The sequence below is a fragment of the Phyllostomus hastatus genome, unplaced genomic scaffold, assembly GCF_019186645.2.
Source record: "Phyllostomus hastatus isolate PE091 unplaced genomic scaffold, TTU_PhHast_1.1 phas_contig_16, whole genome shotgun sequence".
In the NCBI taxonomy this organism is placed as follows: domain Eukaryota; kingdom Metazoa; phylum Chordata; class Mammalia; order Chiroptera; family Phyllostomidae; genus Phyllostomus; species Phyllostomus hastatus.
The window spans coordinates 20268928-20287926 of record NW_025333643.1 but is presented as its reverse complement, the minus strand read 5'-3'; the positions used below and the strand labels follow the sequence as shown (position 1 = coordinate 20287926).

Below are 18999 nucleotides of genomic sequence, written 5' to 3'. Positions count from 1 at the left end.
AATGTTCCGTGTACATTTGAAAAGAATGTATATTTAGCTTCTGTTCGATGGAGGGCTCTGTGTATATCAGTAAAGTCCATTTCATGAAGGGTATTGTTCAATGCCACAATATCTTTGTTGATATTTTGTTTAGAAGATCTTTCCATTTTTGACAGACGTTAAAATCTCCCACTATAATTGTGTTGCTGTCCATATCTTTCTTGAAGTCCTCTAAGATTTTCTTTATGTATTTGGGTGCTCCTATGTTGGGTGCATATATATTTACAATATTTATGTCTTCTTGATTGATTCTTCCCTTGAGTATTATGAAGTGACCTTCTGGGTCTCTCTTTATGGACCTTTTTTGGAAGTCTATTTTGTCTGATATGAGTATTGCTACCCCGGCTTTTTTTTTCCTGTCCATTTGCTTGGAAGATTTGTTTCCAGCCCTTTACTTTCAGCTGGTGTAGGTCTTTTATCCTGAGGTGGGTCTCTTGTAGACAGCAGATATGTGGGTCATTTTTTTTTATCTAATCAGCTATTCTCTGTCTTTTGGTTGGAGCATTTAATCCATTTACGTTTAAGGTTATTATTGATAGGTACTTATTCATTGTCTTTTATGGACGTGTGTCTCTCTCTCTCTCTTTCTTCTCTCCTTCTTAAAGCAGTCCTTTTAGAATCTCTTGCAGAGCTGGTTTGGTCGAGGTGTATTCTTTTAGACTTCTTTTGTCTGGGAAGCTTCTTATTTGGCCTTCTATCTTGATCGAGAGCCTTGCTGCATATAGTAGCCTTGGTTGCAGACCTCTGGTTCTCATTATCTGGAGTATTTCTTGCCATTCTCTTCTGGCTGGAAGTGTTTCCATTGAGAAGTCAGCCGTTAGCCTAATTGGGACTCCCTTGTATGTTACTTCCTTCTTCTCCCTTGCTACATTTAAGATTCTCTCTTTGTCTTGAAATTTTGTCATTTTAATTATGGTATGTCTTGGGGTGGGTCTCTTTGGGTTCCTCTTGATTGGGACTCTCTGTGTTTCCTGGATTTGTGTGACTTTTTCTTTCGTCAAACTAGGGAAGTTCTCCTTCATTACTTGTTCAACTAGGTTTTCGATTCCTTGCTCTTCTTCTTCTCCTTCTGGTATCCCTATTATACAGATATTATTACATTTCATATTGTCTTGCATTTCTCTTAATCCTTCCTCATTCTTTCTGAGCCTCTTTTCCTTTTCTTGCTCTTTCTGGATGCTCTTTTGTACTTTGTCCTCCAGCTCGCTATTCCGATCTTCTGCTTCATCAATCCTGCTTTTCATTCCTTCTACTGTGTTCTTCAGTTCAGAAATTGTATTCTTCATTTCCTCTTGACCTTTGTTGAGAGTTTCTATTTCCTTTTTCATGTTTATATAGTTTGCAGTGAGATTGATGTAGTTTCCCTCTAATTTCTGAAAGCTCATTGTGAGTTCATTGAACTTCCTGGTAATCATTGTTTTGAACTCACTATCTGATAGTTGAGTTGCCTCTATTTCACTTAGCATTTTTCCTGAGGCTTCCTCGTTTCCCTTCAGTTGGGGGGTTGTTTCTTTGTTTTCTCATTGTTTGTGGGTTTCTTCTTTTTTCTTCTTGTTTGTTAATTTGAACTGTTCTGATTCCCTGTAATTATGGTGTGAACTTCCGTGGTAGAATATTTGTGTGTTTCAGTGGTGCAATCTCCTTCGTGTATCCTGGTGTTCACAGCTTCCCCCTACTCTTTTTTGGGATCAGTTGGAGGAATAAGGCAAAATGGTTTAAAACAGCAAGACAGTATACTATGATATTTACTTTAGCAGCTAGTAGAGAAGAGATGGGTTATCCTTTGGCTCCTTATAGTGTGAACTGTCATCCTCCACCCCACTATCCACATTTTAGAAAGGATGGAAAGAAGGTAAGACTCTTATTGGGGCCGAGAGGATTGTTAGTTGGATCTAGAAAGCTGTGAGGCTGTGGGAGGTCAGCTTCTAAGGTAGGGTTGGACTAAAGATTAGTATATAGGAGTAGTGAGTAAAAGAATAGAGACAACCCCCACAATAGTATAGTTCAGGAAATTGCAAAGTGGGCTGAGATCAGGTGCGGGTATTGAGAAGCATTTTCAATTTTATAGACTAGGTCTTACTAGCAGTAATAGTAAAGTGACAGTCTTGTGGCAGAATCGATGAGGTCTAGATAACAAGAATAAAGAGTATAGAACCTTGAGAGGTGTATTAATGGAACACAGATGAAGGATAGTAACTTATCAACACCTTGTGACTGAGATACCAGTGGGAACGTATCAAATGACAGTATAAACAGCCAAGCAAAGAAGAGTATACAGAAAGAAAAAGAATACCAAAATATTATTAAAATAAAAAATGTCAGAAAATCGAGAAAAAGATAATACAAATTTACAGTAACTTGCAAGATTAAAAAAAAGGAAAGAAAATCAGAAGATGTAGTGCAGGAGAGATAAATTTGGAGTGGAAAGAATAATATTAGGTTGAAAGGAAGAGAAGCATAAGGAATTGTGAGATAAAAATAATAAGAATTGAAGAAAAAGTCACATAAAACACAAGATAAAATCAATCAACAAACAACAGCTAGAGAAACCAAACAAAACCAAAACAAACAAACAAACACACAAACCAACAAAAAAAACACTCTTGTTGGTTTCTAACTGGCCAGACCAGTTTTTCTGATCTTGCTGGCTTCAGCTGGCTGAGGGGCCTTTGAAATGCTTCTCTCTCTCCCAGCCAGATCTCAGCAAGTCTGTTAGGTACCCTGGGCACTCCTGAACACTGGCATGTGAGAATCAGTCTTCCTGACGATGGTGCGCGAGCCCAGCCATTTCCAGCTCCGTGTTCCCCGCCGAACTGCACTCCGAGCGGGTGTTGGCGCCTTTTGCGGCTCCCCCGGTCAGGCTGGCTGGAAATCTCTGAGCCACCACTGCAGTTATGCACCAGCACCACGTCTCTCCCGGGATCGCAGCGCGCGATTCCGGCCTCCCTATGGGGTGCGAGCCGAGCGTGGCTGGCTCGTGCTCTCCACCAATCTGCACTTCCACCGGGCTAGAGATGCCCCTGGTCCTGTCGGCTAGAGGCTCTCACTTCTCCTTGGTCTCTGGGTGGGTGTTCATATTCCCTGGGCGATTTTTTCTCAGTCCAACTGGCCAATCTGTTCCTTCTAGCAACCTGTTCTCCCCTGGAGTTGCTCACCCCCATATTTGGGGGAGGGAGGGAGCAGCGGCTTCCCTCTCCCTGGAGCCCTGGGGCAGAGCCCATTGCATGGGCGGGCCTGGGGTCTGCACACCCCCAGGCTCTGCGCTGATCCCTGGGCCCCTTTTGTCCTGTATCAGACTCCTTACTGTCTGGTTTTCCAGTGAGTGCAATAATTTCTGATGTCCTGCTTTCAAAAGTGATTCGGCAACCCAGCCCACTTGCTCTGCCTCTCCACCAATCTGCAAGTTTCCCCCCTCTTCACAGAAGCCGAGAAAAACACTGCCTAGAGTAAAGCCGCCATCTTCCCTCCACCCTATAGTATTAGTTTTAAACAGAAATTAAAATGACATAAAATAAAATAAAGTGAGAGAGAAAAAGAAACTAAATAATAGAAATATAAGAGCCAAATTAGAGAGAAAGATCCATCACAGCACTATGACAACAAATGAGCTAAAATTAATATAGGTGGTATGGGAATAAGAGGGGAAAAAGAAACAAATAAAAGCTAAGAGATGTCTAGGGGAATAGGTAATGATTTTGAAGTGATAGAGGGAGAGGGAATACTAAGAGTGAGGAACAAAAACCAGGCTGAGACAGGGAAAAATTAAAATTTGAATTGACAGGTAAAAGAAAAAAGAATAGAGAGGAGAATAAAGAAAAATAAAAGGACTAGATGAAACATAAATAGAAGAAAAAAGAAAAAACAGGGCAAAATTAAAAATTTCAGGTAAAAAATAGAAGGGGGACCACTAATATTTGATATTTGAGACAGAAAATTAGTGATCTATAGATAAAATTGAAAAAAAATTTAATAACAACTACCATACCCAGAACCAACAAACAAGGATTGCTAAAGGTAGAGAGAGAATGTGGGTATATTAAGAGTTGGGAAAAAGATATGAGATGACCATTGACTAGCAAATTGGTTTTGTGTGTCTGGATGGGGATGAAATAGTAAGAGTGAAGAATGGAAACTAGTTGTAGCAAGAGAGTAAACAAGATTTCAAATGAAAATAATGAGAGGAAAGAAGAAGGTAAAATGGGATAAAAGAAGGGAGGAGTAAAATATGAGAATTGAAAGAAACTTAGTACAGAATCTAGTGACTTAATATGCACAAACTTGCTGGACAAAAAATGAATGTTAAAAAGCTATGCAGGAAAGAAAATATCACAAATCATGGAGAACACCACAGTGGATTTCATCTAGTAGCCTCTAGTATTTATTATTGTCTTTTTCTGTCTGAATCTGCCATTAGTGATGTCAGATGTTGACCTTGTCTAACCTTAGGTAACCAGTTGGAGACTTCTGGGGATCTCCTCTCTGTGGCTGTCTCCTTCAGTTAATCTAGTCACTCTGCACTCAGCAATCAGGTTTAAGCACAGTAGGGCAGGGAAGAATCCCTCCTCGTGTCAGGGCTATTGTTTACCCTCAGGCTGCTACTGCTTATAATGGAGGGGTCTGCCTGAGCAGGATGGCTGTTGCCATATGGGTGATGACTCAGCACCAGGATCCTGGCAGCTACTGTCTCAGTTCTCTCCCCAAAACCTCCATCCCCAGTCTCTCCTCAAGTGTTTCTAGTCCACTCTGCCCCCGCTTTGCCAGGGATCTACTATCTGTGGCTGTCTGCTTTGGTTGTTAATCTAGTCACTCTGCACTCAGCAGTCATGTTTAAGCACCTCAGAGCCAGGGCAGAGTCCCTCCTGGAGTTAGGGCTATTGTTTTTTCTCAGGCTGCTACTGCTTGGAGGGGAGTGGTCTGCCTGAGCAGGATGGCTGCTGCTGTATGGGAGATGACTCAGCATTGGGAACCCAGTGTCTACTCACCCAGGTCTCTCCCCAAAGTTTCTGTCTCCAGTCTCTCCTTAGTCATCTCTAGACTGCTCTTTCCCCACCTTTGCCAGAGCCCTGGATATATGGCTGCAAATGAAAATTTCTGTGCTGGCGCTTGAAATGGCTCTTTGCATCTTCAGCCACTTCTGGCAGATAACAACCCTGCCACTTTTCACCACTGTTTTTCATCTGAGTACTTTTGGGGCTGTGGTGCTCTAGGCTGGGAATGCCAGTTTAAGGTTTAGACCCCATTCTTCTCAGGGGGATCCAACTGGATGCTTAACTGTCCCTCTGGCACAGCTGCCTGTGGGCACCCAGCCAGCCCTCTCAAGTCTCTATCACGCTTCTTACCAGACAGGTTGTGCTGAAGCTGATTCTTTTCCCTATCTGAGGTTATAAGGCTTCTCTCTTGCTATTGCTCAGTTGTTTGTTTCAGGTGACTTCTCCACAATATAGTTGTAATTCCAGATTGTTCCTGGGAGGAGGTTTGTATGACTTTCATTTACTCCTCTGCCATCTTTTTCCCCTTCTACTATTCATGGTTTTGACCTTCTTTTTTCTTAACTAAAGCCTTTTAATATTTCATACAATAAGGGCTTGATGATGATGAAATCCTTTAGCTTTACCTTATCTAGGAAGCATTTTATCTGCCCTTCCATTCTAAATAATAGCTTTGCTAGATAGAGTAATCTAGGTTGTAGGTCCTTGCTTTTTGTCACTTTGTATACTTCTTGCCAATCCCTTCTTGCCTGCAAAGTTTCTTTTGAGAAATCAGCTGATAGTCTTATGTGAACTTCTTTATAGGTAACTCTTTGCTTTTCTCTTGTTGCTTTTAAGAATCTCTATTTAGGACTTCTGGCCTAGATGGAGGTGTAGGTAGACACACTGTGCCTCTTCATACAACCAAAACAAGGACAACAAAAATTTAGAAGCAAAAAAGAAAAACCAACCAGAACTGACAGAAGATTGAACTGTATGGAAGTCCGACAGCTAAGGAGTTAAAATAGACACATTCATCCAGACCGGTAGGAGGGGTGAAGTCATGTGGCCAGTAGGAGAGGGGTCACAGCAAAAAACAGTGGGGGCTTGTGGATTCTGGGCATGCAAGGCAGGAGCAGATAGAGCTAGGTGCACAAGACAGCAGCAGGTGGATCCTGGATGCACAGGTGACAGCTGGCAGACTCTGGACATGGGGTGGCAGTGGGCAGACCAAGCAAGGTGCACAAGGTGGCTGGCTGACCAGGTGGTCACACAATTGCATGCAGATAAATCAGGTGAAACTGGGGAGTGAGATAGACCGCACAACCCAGGGCTCCAGTGTAGGGAAATAAAGCCTCAAAACACCAACTGAAAACATCTGTGGGGGTTAAGGTGCCAGGAGAGACTCCCAGCCTCACAGGAGAGTTTGTGGGAGAGCACAAATGTGCTAGAGCATGCACAAGCCCTCCCATATGGGAATCAACACCAGAAAGGCCCAGTTTGCTTGGAGGAAGGGGCAGAAGTGACTGAAATCTGACAGATAGTGGAGCAAGCGCTATTGTTCCCTCTCTGACCCTTCCCCCACATACAGTGTCACAACCCAGCCACTGGGTTGCCCTGCCCTGGTGAACACCTAAGGCTCTGCTCTTCACTATGTAACATATGCAGCAAGATCAAAAAAATAAAAAAGGCTCAAATGGAAGAACACATCAAAGCTCCAGAGCGATGAAGAGATAGCCAGCCTATCAGATGCACAATGCAAAGCACTGGTGATCAGGATGCTCACAGAATTGGTTGAATTTGGTCACAAATTAGATGAAAAAGTGAAGGCTATGCTAAGTGAAATGAAGGAAAATGTATAGGGAACCAGTAGTGATGGAAAAGAAACTGGGTCTCAAATCAATGGAGTGGACCAGAAGGATGAAAGAAACAACCAAACAAAAAAGAATGAAGAAATAAGAATTCAGGAGAATGAGGAGAGGCTTGGGAACCTCCAGGACATCATTAAACATTCCAACATCCAAATTATAGGGGTACCAGAAGGGGAAGAGGAAGAGCAACAAGTGGAAAAGTTATATGAACGAATAATAAAGGAGAACTTCCCCAATCTGGCAAGGGAAATAGACTTCCAGGAAGTCCAGGAAGCTCAGAGAGTCCCAAAAAAGTTGGACCCAAGGAGGAGCACACCAAGAAACCTCATAATTACATTACCCAAGATTAAAATTAAGGAGAGAATCCTAGAAGCAGCAAGAGATAAGGAAATAGTCACCTACAAAGGAGTTCCCATCAGACTGTCAGCCAATTTCTCAAAAGAAATCTTATAGGCAAGAAGGGGCTGGAAAGAAGTATTCCAAGTCATCAAAGACAAGGACCTACATCCAAGATTGCTCTGTCCAGCAAAGCTTTCATTCGGAATGGAAGAGCAGATCAAGTGCTTCCCAGATAAGGTCAAGTTAAAGGAGTTTACCATCACCAAGCCCTTATTTTATGAAATGTTAAAGGGACTTATCTAAGAAAAGGAAGATAAAAAACAGGTATAGTAAAATGACAGCAAATTTACAATTATTAATAACCGTATCTAAATTTCAAAAAAAACAAACAAACAAACTAAGCAAACAACTAGAACAGGAACAGAACCACAGAAATGGAGATCACATGGAGAGTTAGGAACAAGGGAGTGGGAGGAGGAGAGAGGGGTAAAAGGTATAGAGAATAAGTAGCATAGATGCTAGGTAGAAAATAGACAGGGGAAGGGCAAGAATGGTATGGGAAATGTAGAAGCTAAAGAACTTATGACACATGGATATGAACTAAAAGGGGGGAATGTGGGTGGGAGAGGGTGTGGAAGGGAATGAAGGGGGGAAATGGAACAATTGTAATAGCATAATCAATAAAATATATTAAAAATATTTTTAACATTTGACATTTTAATTATGATATGTTTTGGTGTGGGCTTTTTTGAGTCCAACTTGTTTGGGATTCCTTGTGCCTCCTGGAATTGTATGTTTCTTTCCTTTGCTAAACTAGGGATGTTTTCTTTCATTATTTTTTTGAATAAGTTTTCAATGTTTTGCTCTTCCTCTTCTCCTTCTGGCATCCCTATGATTTGGTTATCGACCCTTTTGGAGATGTCCCAGGGTCTTCTTAAACTCTTTTTTTTGTTGTTCATTTTTTTGAATTCTTATTTCTTCATTTTGTTCTGGTTGAATGTATTTCTTCCTTATGTTCCAAATTATTGATTTGAATACAGTTTCCTTCCCTTCACTGTTGGTTTCCTGTGTATTTTTCTTTATTTCCCTTAGTATAGCCTTCATTTCTTCCCTTATGCTTTTGCCGTATTCAACAAGATCTTTGGGCATTCTGAACACCAGTGTTTTGAACTCTGCATATGATAGGTTTGCTATCTCCACATCAGTTTTCCTGGTGATCTGTTCTGTTCTGTTTCTTCATTTGGGCAGTATTTCTTTTGTCTCCTCATTTTGGCAGCTTCCCTGTGTCTGTGTACTAGGTAGAGACACTTTGATTCCCTGTTTTAGTGCACCTGTTAAGTCGTATGGGACAGAGCCTTGGGTATTCACTGGGGGTGGGGTGGCAACCTGCTTCACTGCTTTGTGGTTTCTTGTGTGTGGGGTCTTTGGGTCAATATAGAGGCATGACATAGGAAGACATGCTTAACCTCATTGCATAACCATGAGAAAGAACACATATAACTTAAAATTTTAAAAACACCTAGAACTGCCAGAAAATCAGCATATCTTCATGATTTTAATCTAAAGAGTATTGAGAAGTTATCAGCTCTCCCTCTATTCCTTTTCCTCCTCTTTCTTTTGCTTCTCCTCCTTCTTCTTCTCCTCCTCCTCCTTCTTCTTCTTCTCCTCCCCCTTCTTCTTCTCCTCCTTCTCCTCCTCCTTCTTCTCCTCCTCTCCCTCCTCTTCCTCCCCCTCTTCCCCCTCCTCCTCCTCCTCTTCCTTCTTCTTCTTCTTCTTCCTCTTCTTCCTCTTCTTCCTCTCCTCCTCCTCCTTCTCTTTTTCTCTGTCTCTCTCTTTTATCCTCCAGGACCCCTTCTGCTGATGCCATAGACAGCCAAAGTCAAAAGGTAGCAAAGGGGAGTAGAAGGGACAAGTTTTGAAAGGATTAAAATTTGTTCATATGCTCATTGGTATCTTCTTATCATTTTCTTTTAAAAAATATTGGAAAAAATCTTGGTTTACACAAAAGTGTATTGAAATGAGGGGATTTGGGGAACATCTTGTGGCAGTGACCAATTTTACTGAGTAAGGAAGAATTTGGGAACCCATGGGGACCACAGCAGAGGCTGAGTTGGGAAAAGCTTAGGATTCTGACCTCCATCAGCATTTCTGCCACTCCCCCCAGCACATGCCAGTCCCCATTTAGTGGCTCCACTGCCCACTTTCCCCTTCTTCCCCGGCCCCCTTCCTGCAATTTTCACTCTAAGTGAAACCATACTCTATCACTCTAAGAGAAACCATGGCTATAGGACACACAGGTTTAAAAATTCTATTTCCTTCCTTCAAAAGAAAAACTCTCTGGAAAATGTAAAATAAATGACAAAGAGAGACAAGGAAAATATGTTATATTGTCACTGTCATCCCCCCCGCCCCCCGCACCCATCTCTTGATTCATTTTGGGTTCTCGACATATGAAATGCTGCTGCTTTTTCTTCTCCTGCTTTCTTCACCTTTTCTTTGTCTTCTTCCTCCTTATTTTGGAGACTAATTGATTGTACTAAGATAAAAACCTTAAACAATGGAGAAGCTGTCTTTTGGGAGTTTTACATCCATCTGTGTCATCACAGAAAGAAGCCAGACTATGGTACGAAATAGGCATGGGGTGGAATTCTGGGTTATATCTGCCATTTATTGCTATGTGACTCTGAGTAAGTCACTTGACTTCTCTAAATTGTGTTCTCTTTTGTAAGATAAAGATAATAATAGAAATTGTAAAGTTGTTTACTTAACTAAGTAAAAGACCATATGGCAATACTTGAGTATAGTAGATACTTTATTAGGAGCAGTGTTAATAAAAATGATTATAATTTGTCTATATTTAGACAAATTAGAATGGATATGAGACATGTATATAGATCTACTTCATTTTTAAAAAATATTTTAAAAAAATTTTCAGTTATAGTTGACATACAATATTATATTAGTTGTAGGTATACAACACAGTGATTAGACATTGGTATAACTTATAAAGTGATTACCCTAATAAATCTAGTACCCTCCTGACACTATTTATAGTTATTATGATATTATTGATTATATTTCTCGTGGTAAACTAGTATATTTGTGTTTTGTCACCAAATGAGTATGAAAAATCTTATATTCATTGTTCTTAGATTCAGAATGTGAGTAAAATATTGAAAGCTTGTAGCAGGAATGTTTGGTGTTTCCTAAGTGTGCTGAAGTGGAAAACATGCTGAGTTCCTGCTTTACACCTTCCCACCTCCAGAATTTGATAATTTAAAAATCATACTCTATCAAGGTATCAATGAGGAATATGAATCTGCATGTCCTAGATTGAAATTAGAGGAAAGGAGACTGGCACAATATATTTTTCAGGCCTGAATTCTCTGGGTCACTGTTTGCCGTTGCCCAAGGTCTGGTTCCCCATGAGCTTTCATCAGCTCTGCCAATGTCAAAGTTAGCTGATGAGCTGGACTCCTATTGGTTTTCTTCCAGCCCTTTCCTCATTTCTTATAAAGGACTATTTAAAACACAAATCCTGATCTCTTACTTGGACCCATTTTTAGATGCTAAAATAAAGAAAATTAAAGGGACTAGGACTGGGTATGTTTCTGTCATGCACACCAAATTGCAAGGGTGCTCATAGTTCTTATATAGGAATATCTTCACTGTATTTAATCATAGGAAAACTTCACAGGGAGGCTTAGGTTAGCTCTTTTTATACAGTGACAATACAAGAAAGATTCCACTTGGAGTAACAAATGAGATTATTCTATCAAGACACTTTTGCTGAGCCTATACTTGAGAAGCAAATAACTACCCTTCTAGTCCAAATTATGAATTTTGTATTAGAAATTTTTACAATTTTCTCTGTTAATCATTTCTCTGTGAATATGTCCACATACTTTGCAGAGGTAATTCCCATGGTCCTTGCTGATTGGGCATGTGACTTGCCACCCTGACCACAGACAATTAGATCAAGTGTAATCCCTACTAAATTCCAGCCAATCAGATTCCCTGTCCTTGGAATTGAATTTGGGCTTCTGAGAGCTACATTGTGCCTGTTGAGCATTTAAAGAGAAGTAAAGTCAGCAATGGGGACTTTGTGTTTGCTCTTGTGCCAAGAAGTGGAGAAAACGGATTAAGAGAGATAAAAGACATGTAGGGACAGAGATAGAAATGACAGAGAGAGGTCCTAGTTTAGTCAGGATAATCATGACAGCAGAGGTACTGAACATTTGTAAAAACCTATGAGGATAAAATAAAAGAAGGTTATGCATTGTTAGATAGCCCAGGAAAAGTTCTCTTTCAGTCCAAGGGAGAGGTTACAACAGGAGATGAAGCCAGAACAAATCATAACCAATGTAGAGAGAAGGAAAAGCTGTAATTTCAAATGAAATTACCAGCTGTATTTTTCAGTTGCTACATGAAGCAGGTATGAAAACTATTTTCACCAGAAAATGTGAGGAGACAGCATTCATTGTACCTAAATGTGAAATTATTCTAAGAATGGGTTTATGGAAGAATAGCAACTGGTTCTTTCCTAGTGTTAAAGAAGGATACAAGTTTTAACCACCTAAAGTGGTGATATTTTCAAGGGTGGTGCCAAAAATGATCCACAATGGTCTGACGAGGAGCACATTGCTGCAAAATTTTGTTTTTCTGAACTTGTAGGCCAAACTGAAGGGGATATCATGAGTCATGCAATACAGGCTATTTTAAAAAATATTTAATTTATTTATTTGTTTTAGAGAGAATGGAAGGGGGCGAGAAACGCAGGGAGAGAAACATCAATATGCAAAAGAAACGTTGATTGTTTGCCTCTTGCACGCCCCTAACTACAGACCCTTAACCCAGGAATGTGACGACTGAGAATTGAACTGGGGACCTTTTGGTTCACAGGCCAGTGCTCAATCCACTGAACCAACCCAGCCAGGGCATACATAGGCTATTTTTGAAGTACTAAAGAAATCCTGATTGCCCCAGGACTGTACACTGGTTAATATGAAGACTGAATTCGGTGTTGATGTCACCACCCAAAAAAATTGTTCCTGCTGATGTTATTGATAATGATTCCTGAAGACTTTGGTCATCAGATCAAAGCCAACAGAAAGACAATCATATTGTGACCTCAAGAATGTAACTCCGGAAAGGCTCCGGATGGTAAACGAAAATTTTGAGTGGGTTGCAGGAAGAGTAGAGTTGCTTCTAAAACCAGAAATTTGATACAGTGTTGTAGAATTGATGGGCTCAACCTCTGATCTCAGTCACTGTGCAAACTAAAGAAGGCTTGTGGAAATGTTGGCATCCATGTGAACTCTGGGTAACCTTTGTCCATAAAGGACAGATAAAACTCTGAAGATTAAAGCTGAGTATGAAGGAGACTACATTCTTACTGTATTTGTGGCAGCAGCAGGCAGAAGTAATGGTTTAGGGCCATCAATATCTGGTAACATTGCATATCCAGTTATCAGCTGTCTTTCCTTCAGTCCAGATTGGGGAGCTCAGAATGTGTGGTCTTTTCTTTGGCTACCCAATGGTCTTGGCTTTTCAATTATACTTTCTCCAGGATGGCCAGCTCTGTTTGCTGCTCAGATATTTGTATTAAACATCCATTTGTTAGGGCCAAACTATAAGCAAGTATACTGAACACATGGATTTCCTTGAAGAAGGCTGACAAAAGAATCAGAGAGGGTAATTTTTTTTAAAGGAAAAAAACTATAAATTTTTAGTTTAGCTGAAGAAAAAATCAAGCAAGATAAAAAGATTTTTAAATCAATCAGAGGAAACAAAACATTTATTAGTGAAAAAAATGTGTGTATGACAGACAGAATACAGAATAAAAACTACATGCAGACAAAAACAGAGATGAGAAACCAATTCAAGAGAGCCTAAGAGCAAAACCTTGGTTTTGCTTTACATTACTGTTTGTAGTACATTGTGGATGTTAATTGCATTTTCTGTTTTTTCATTTCATAATATGTCCCTGTACATTGATGATAAATACAACCCTTCCTTTTTCTCTTTTGTAAGTTTATATATGATATATGTGTGTATGGTTGTTATTTGAGTGGGTTTTGTTCCTTGCAAATAAAGAATCCCAAGACAGATTTACCTTCATAATTTCACCTATGATCAGTAACATTTTCAAGATGGCAAGTTTTTAAATTTTATTTTTTAATCCCCATCCAAAGATATACTTTTTACTATTGATTTTAGAGACACCTCTCCCTCTGGGGGTGGGGGGGGGAGAGAGAGAGAGAGAGAGAGAGAGAGAGAGAGAGAGAGAGAGATCAGTTGGTTGCTTCCTGTACACACCGTGACTGGGGATTGAACTGGAAACCTAGGTATGTGTCCTGACTAGGAATTGAACCCTCAAACTTTTGGTGTACTTGATGAAGCTCCAACCAACTGAGCCACCTGGCCAGGGCAAAATGGCAACTTTGTTTTAAGAGTAGAACTTATGGTCATAGGACTAGAACCAAGGAGTGAGGCTTCTGTGATCTAGGGTCTTAGCATCATGCTAATTGATTTGTCTGCCACTGATGCTCTAACATGTACCTATGTATTTGCTCTGATTTCATTCTTTGCATGAAACAAAAATAGACACTATAATTGATATCCTCCATAGAAGAGTGTGACTTTCCATCTGGGATAGATTTCCAAAAATGTCTTACTGGGAGCCCAGAGGGTTGGAATGGCTCCAAGATTTCCCATCACACCATTGGCCAGGGTTTCTTTTTTCCTTCTCTGAAAAGTGTGAATTTGGCCTTTTCCTTGATCACCAAGGTTGCCAGATTCAGCTTCTTGTGACTTTGAAGGAGACCATCCCACAGAGTTCTATTTCAGGAATGCCAAATGGTCCTTCAAGACCCAGCTGGTACCACCCTCTTTTTCACAGTGCCTGAAATGTGCACAGCTATTTTTGTTGAGTTGTAATATTATTTTTCCCAACAAAGTTTAATATTAACAAAATTAGCAATGTGAACAGAGAGGACAGAGAACTCTCAAACCTGCCAGTTGTATGATTTGGGGAAAATCAAAACTCAGTGCTTCAGCTCCTTCATCTGTAAAATGATAATAGCTACCTAGGTTTATTAGGGGGTTCAATGAGTTTATATTTGTAGAAACCCTAAGATAATGCCTGGTATATAGTATGAGCCTTGTTGAACACACGTGCCTCCTGTTAAAATGGTGAGAGAGGGCAAAGTCTGGACATTCCCTCACATGGCATGTAAACACTTTCTGTCTGTTTGGGAAAGGTGATGCGTGGGTCACCAGCCAGCAGTGATCACGGAACGCTGCGGATGGCTCGCCGAAAAACACACGAGAAAAAACATGCACATAGACAGACTAGTTTCTGTGGGAAAGTAGAGATGGAATGGCCACCACCCCTAGTGGGGAGCACGCTGATTTACCATCCATACCTGCTTTTATTGGGCTCATTTTGCATAATAATTCAGGTAAAGTACAGTACTCATTAGGGGGAAGTAAGGAACCATAGAAAACAAGGAACTCTGCCGGTCTATTTTGAGTCGGGGTCAAAGAGCTGTAAGACTTTGAGGAACATAACTTCCTCCTTGGACCCCTCTCATTCAACTGAGAGCATTCTAAACAAAGAAGGTTTCACAGTAATTTACATATTCTTTCTTAGGCCTGATCACCCAGGGAACCCACCTTTTTCAGCACAGAGCTGCACCACCCTGTCATTGTTTCAGGCTTAGGTGGAGCAAGGGAACTAAGGCAACCAAGAGATAAGGAGATTTTCTCCCAGACGATGAGAACTCAGGCTATGTCAAAGCCGAGGAGCGAGGGTCCATCACCCCCTTTTGCTGCAGCCCCCCTGTTACAGGGTGCAGCCAAGAGGGGGGACCCCAAATGGGCATTTGAAATGGGGTCCAGAACTTAAGGTGTCCAGGAGATTTTAAGATGTCTCCATCCCCCTGCCCAGGGTGTGGGTTGGGGGAAGGGACAAATGGAGCAGGGCCATTGAGAGTTGTTTTGCAAAGCAACAGCCTTGCAGCTACCCTCTGGCATGGTCATTTAATATATCTATAGCCTTTGGCTGGTTGCTTAGATATGTTAAATAACTGTGATCATCTGTGAGCCAGGGGAATGGAAGTAACTTCCCCACCAACACATGACTGGGGTAGATCCCCCAAGCTACAGCACCTGTGTGGGAGCTCGGAGAAGATTGGCTCCAGGACATGGGGCCACACCTGCCCAGACTCAAGATGGCAGCCCAGTAAAGCTGGAAGGATACGAGTTCCGGCATGTGAAGCTCAGTGTGGGAGGAGTCGGAAATGAGGCTGCAGAGGAAGATTGGCCGCGGGGATTTAAAACCCAGACTTGGTGGCCATTAGAAAAAGAGAACCACGTGGCTTTGGCAGAGTGAGGGCTCTCCCTTCCCACAGCCATAGGAAAGAGAACCACGCGGCTTTGATGGAGTGGAGACTCCTGCATCCCAGAGAGAACCACGCGACTTTGGCAGAGTGGGGACTCTCCCCTTCCCGCAGCCCTGAAAGGGAGAACCACAAGGCCCGGACAGAGCGGGGACCCCCGCAGATTTAAAAGGGGGAACCACCACCTGGTTTTAGCAGAGATCCTGGTGACTCAGCTGAGGGTGCCGGGAACCCAGGGAGGTCTCCCAGTTGAGAAGGAGGACTAACTAAGAACCAGAGGACTGTCTGAGCCATGGACTTTGTTTTCCTTCCCTGAGATACGGTACTCTGGACTGGGCAAAGGGGGAAGGAAGGAAGGACTGTATCTGTTTGTGGGTGTTTTGGGGGACTTTGGGATTTTTGATAAAGACATTAGGTCACTACTTCAAGTTTGTATAGCATTAAATAAACATTTCCTTTCCTTTTCACGAATCTCTGGCATTGAGAGACGTCTTTCCTCGGGTGGCGGACATGACGGACCCGGGGCCTTCTTTCAATAATAGTATATCATCCCAGGCCCCCCTTGTTTGTTCTGTAACACCCCAAGTCCCTCTTTTGGGGGGCCTCCCAAAGTGATCATGCCTGTCTTAGGTCATTCCCCCCTTGGGGAATCTTACCCGTCTTTGGCTAATCGACCAAGCTTTTTGGGGTTCAGTTATGAATAAAGCAGCAGAAGCAGCATTCCTGCCAGGGAGATAAGCTTTTGTCTCCTTGCTGGCTTACGGTTCCAAGGGCGTTCCCTTAGCCTTAGCCTAGGCGGGGGTTTTAGCTCCTGATACCAGTCAGGGTGGTTCCCAACAGAAAGGTGCAGTCTAAAAATAATTGGGCCTTGACAGATTTGGGGTACTATTGGTTGAGATAACACTTCACCAGACTGAGGGTGAAAGTCTCCCTCCTGAAAGAGTTTTCTTAAGTATTCCTGTGAGGCTTACAGTGTTGGGCAGGGAGAAAAGAGGAGGTGAGGGACAAAACTTTGGAAGTTACAATATTTTAAAATAAATTTTCATAAAGGTCAGTCTCAAATGTTCAGGCGTTGACCTCTGTGTGTATGTAAATTCATATGTAGATATAATTTAAACTCAGGAATACATTCATGACCATGGGAGATGAGGGTCCTTAAGATGTGGCCACTTTTAGATCATAATCTCAGGAAGTTGTTGGTTAAACCATGATCACAGATTATGAGGATATTGTTGTTGTTGATATTTTGGTTTTAAGTCATGTTTATTTAAGAATAACTCACATACAGGACTTCCAGCAAGATGGAGGCATAGGTGGACGCACCGTACCTCCACACGCAACCAAGATTAGAACAACAACAATTTAGAGCTAGAATAACACCCAGAACTGATAGAGAATTTATCTGAATGGAAGTCGGACAGCCAAGAAGTTGAAGTAGACCCATTCATCCAGACTGGTAGGAGGAGCGGAGCGGAGGCGGGTGGGCGCAGGTCAGCAGCAGCATGCGGTGATCAGGGAGAACTAGGTACATAAGCCATCCGGGGCGCGCAAGATCACAGCGGTGGACCCTGAGTATGCAAGCAGCGGCTGGTGGACCTAGTGAGAAGGCGATTATGGACCAAGGCAGAGCGCGCAACCCAGGATCCCAGAGAAGGGACTGTGATCCCAGGAGAACGAAACTACCACCATTGTTCCCTCCAGGCCCCGCACCCGTCCCCACATACAATGTCACAATCTAGCGACTGGGGTGCCCAGCCCAGGTAAACACCTAAGGCTCCGCCCCTCACCATAACAAGAGCGACCAGAGGGGAGGGGGAAGAGAGAGCGATGGCTCAAATAGAAGAACAAATCAGTGCCCCAGAACTCATCCTTTTGAGCAACCAAGAAATAGCCAATCTATCAGATGCACAGTTCAAAACACTGGTGATCAGGAAGCTCACAGAATTGGTTGATTTTGGGTGCAAATTAGATGAAAAAATGCAGGTTACCATAAAAGAGATGAAGGAAGATGCACGGAGAGCCAATAGGGATGGGAAGGAAACTGGGTCTCAAAATAATAGAGTGGGCCAGAAGGAAGCAAAAAACAACCAAGCAGGAAAACATGAAGAAATAAGAATTCAAAAAAAACGAGGAAAGGCTTAGGAGCCTCCAGGACATTTTTAAATGTTCCAACATCCGAATTATAGGGGTACCAGAAGGGGAAGAGGAAAAGCAACAAGTGGAAAAGTTATTTGAACAAATAATAAAGGAGAACTTCCCCAATCTTGCAAAGGGAATAGACTTCAAAGAAATCCAGGAAGCTCAGAGAGCCCCAAAGAAGTTGGACCCAAGAAGAAACACACCAAGGCACACCATAATTACATTAGCCAAGGTAAAAATGAAGGAGAGAATCCTAGAAGCAGCAAGAGATAAGGAGACAGTCACCTACAAAGGAGTTCCCATCAGACTGTCAGCTGATTTCTCCAAAGAGACCTTACAGGCAAGAAGGGGCTGGAAAGAAATATTCCAAGTCATGAAAGACAAGGACCTACATCCCAGATTGCTCTATCCAGCAAAGCTCTCATTTAGAATGGAAGGGCAGATAAAGTGCTTCCCAGATAAGGTCAAGTTAAAGGAGTTCATCACCACCAAGCCCTTATTTTATGAAATGTTAAAGGGACTTATCTAAGAAAAGAAGATAAAGAAAAAACACGTATAGTAAAAGGACAGCAAACTCACAATTATGAACAACCACACCTAAAGCAAAACCAAAAGAAACCAAGCAAACAACTAGAACAGGAACAGAACCACAGAAATAGAGATCACATGGAGGGTTAGCAACAGGGGAGTGGGAGGAGGAGAGAGGGGGAAAAGGTACAGAGAATAAGTAGCATAGATTGTAGGTAGAAAATAGACAGGGTGAGGGTAAGAATTGTATGGGAAATGTAGAAGCTAAAGAACTTATACGTATGACACATGGACATGAACTAAATGGGGGGAAGTGGGTGGTAGAGGGTGTATAGGGTCAGGGGAGTCAAGGGGGGAAATGGAACAACTGTAATAGCATAATCAATAAAAATATATATATAAAGAAAAAGAAAAAAAGAATAACTCACATACAATAAAATTCACCATTTTTAGAGCACAGTTTTAAGAGTTTGACAAATGCATGTAGTCATGAAACTACCACCACAATACGATACAAAACATTTCCATCACTCACTAAAAGTTCTCTCATGTGGAAAACTCTACTGACCACTCACAGCACTGGCGACCACTGATCTGTTTTGTTTTCCCCCCATAATTTTGTCTTTTGCAGATTGTCAGTAAAGCTTCTTTGACTTTTGAGACCAGGTCAGGTGGAAACATTACTTTTAGCATCCTGTATCCCTTATCACCATT

The 18999-nt window shown here is 41.7% G+C and overlaps 1 pseudogene; it reads left to right on the top strand.

The window, feature by feature from the left end:
- The first annotated feature begins 2806 nt into the window (after window positions 1-2806).
- On the top strand, window positions 2807-14124 carry LOC123814338 (annotated as a pseudogene).
- The last annotated feature ends 4875 nt before the right edge of the window (window positions 14125-18999 follow it).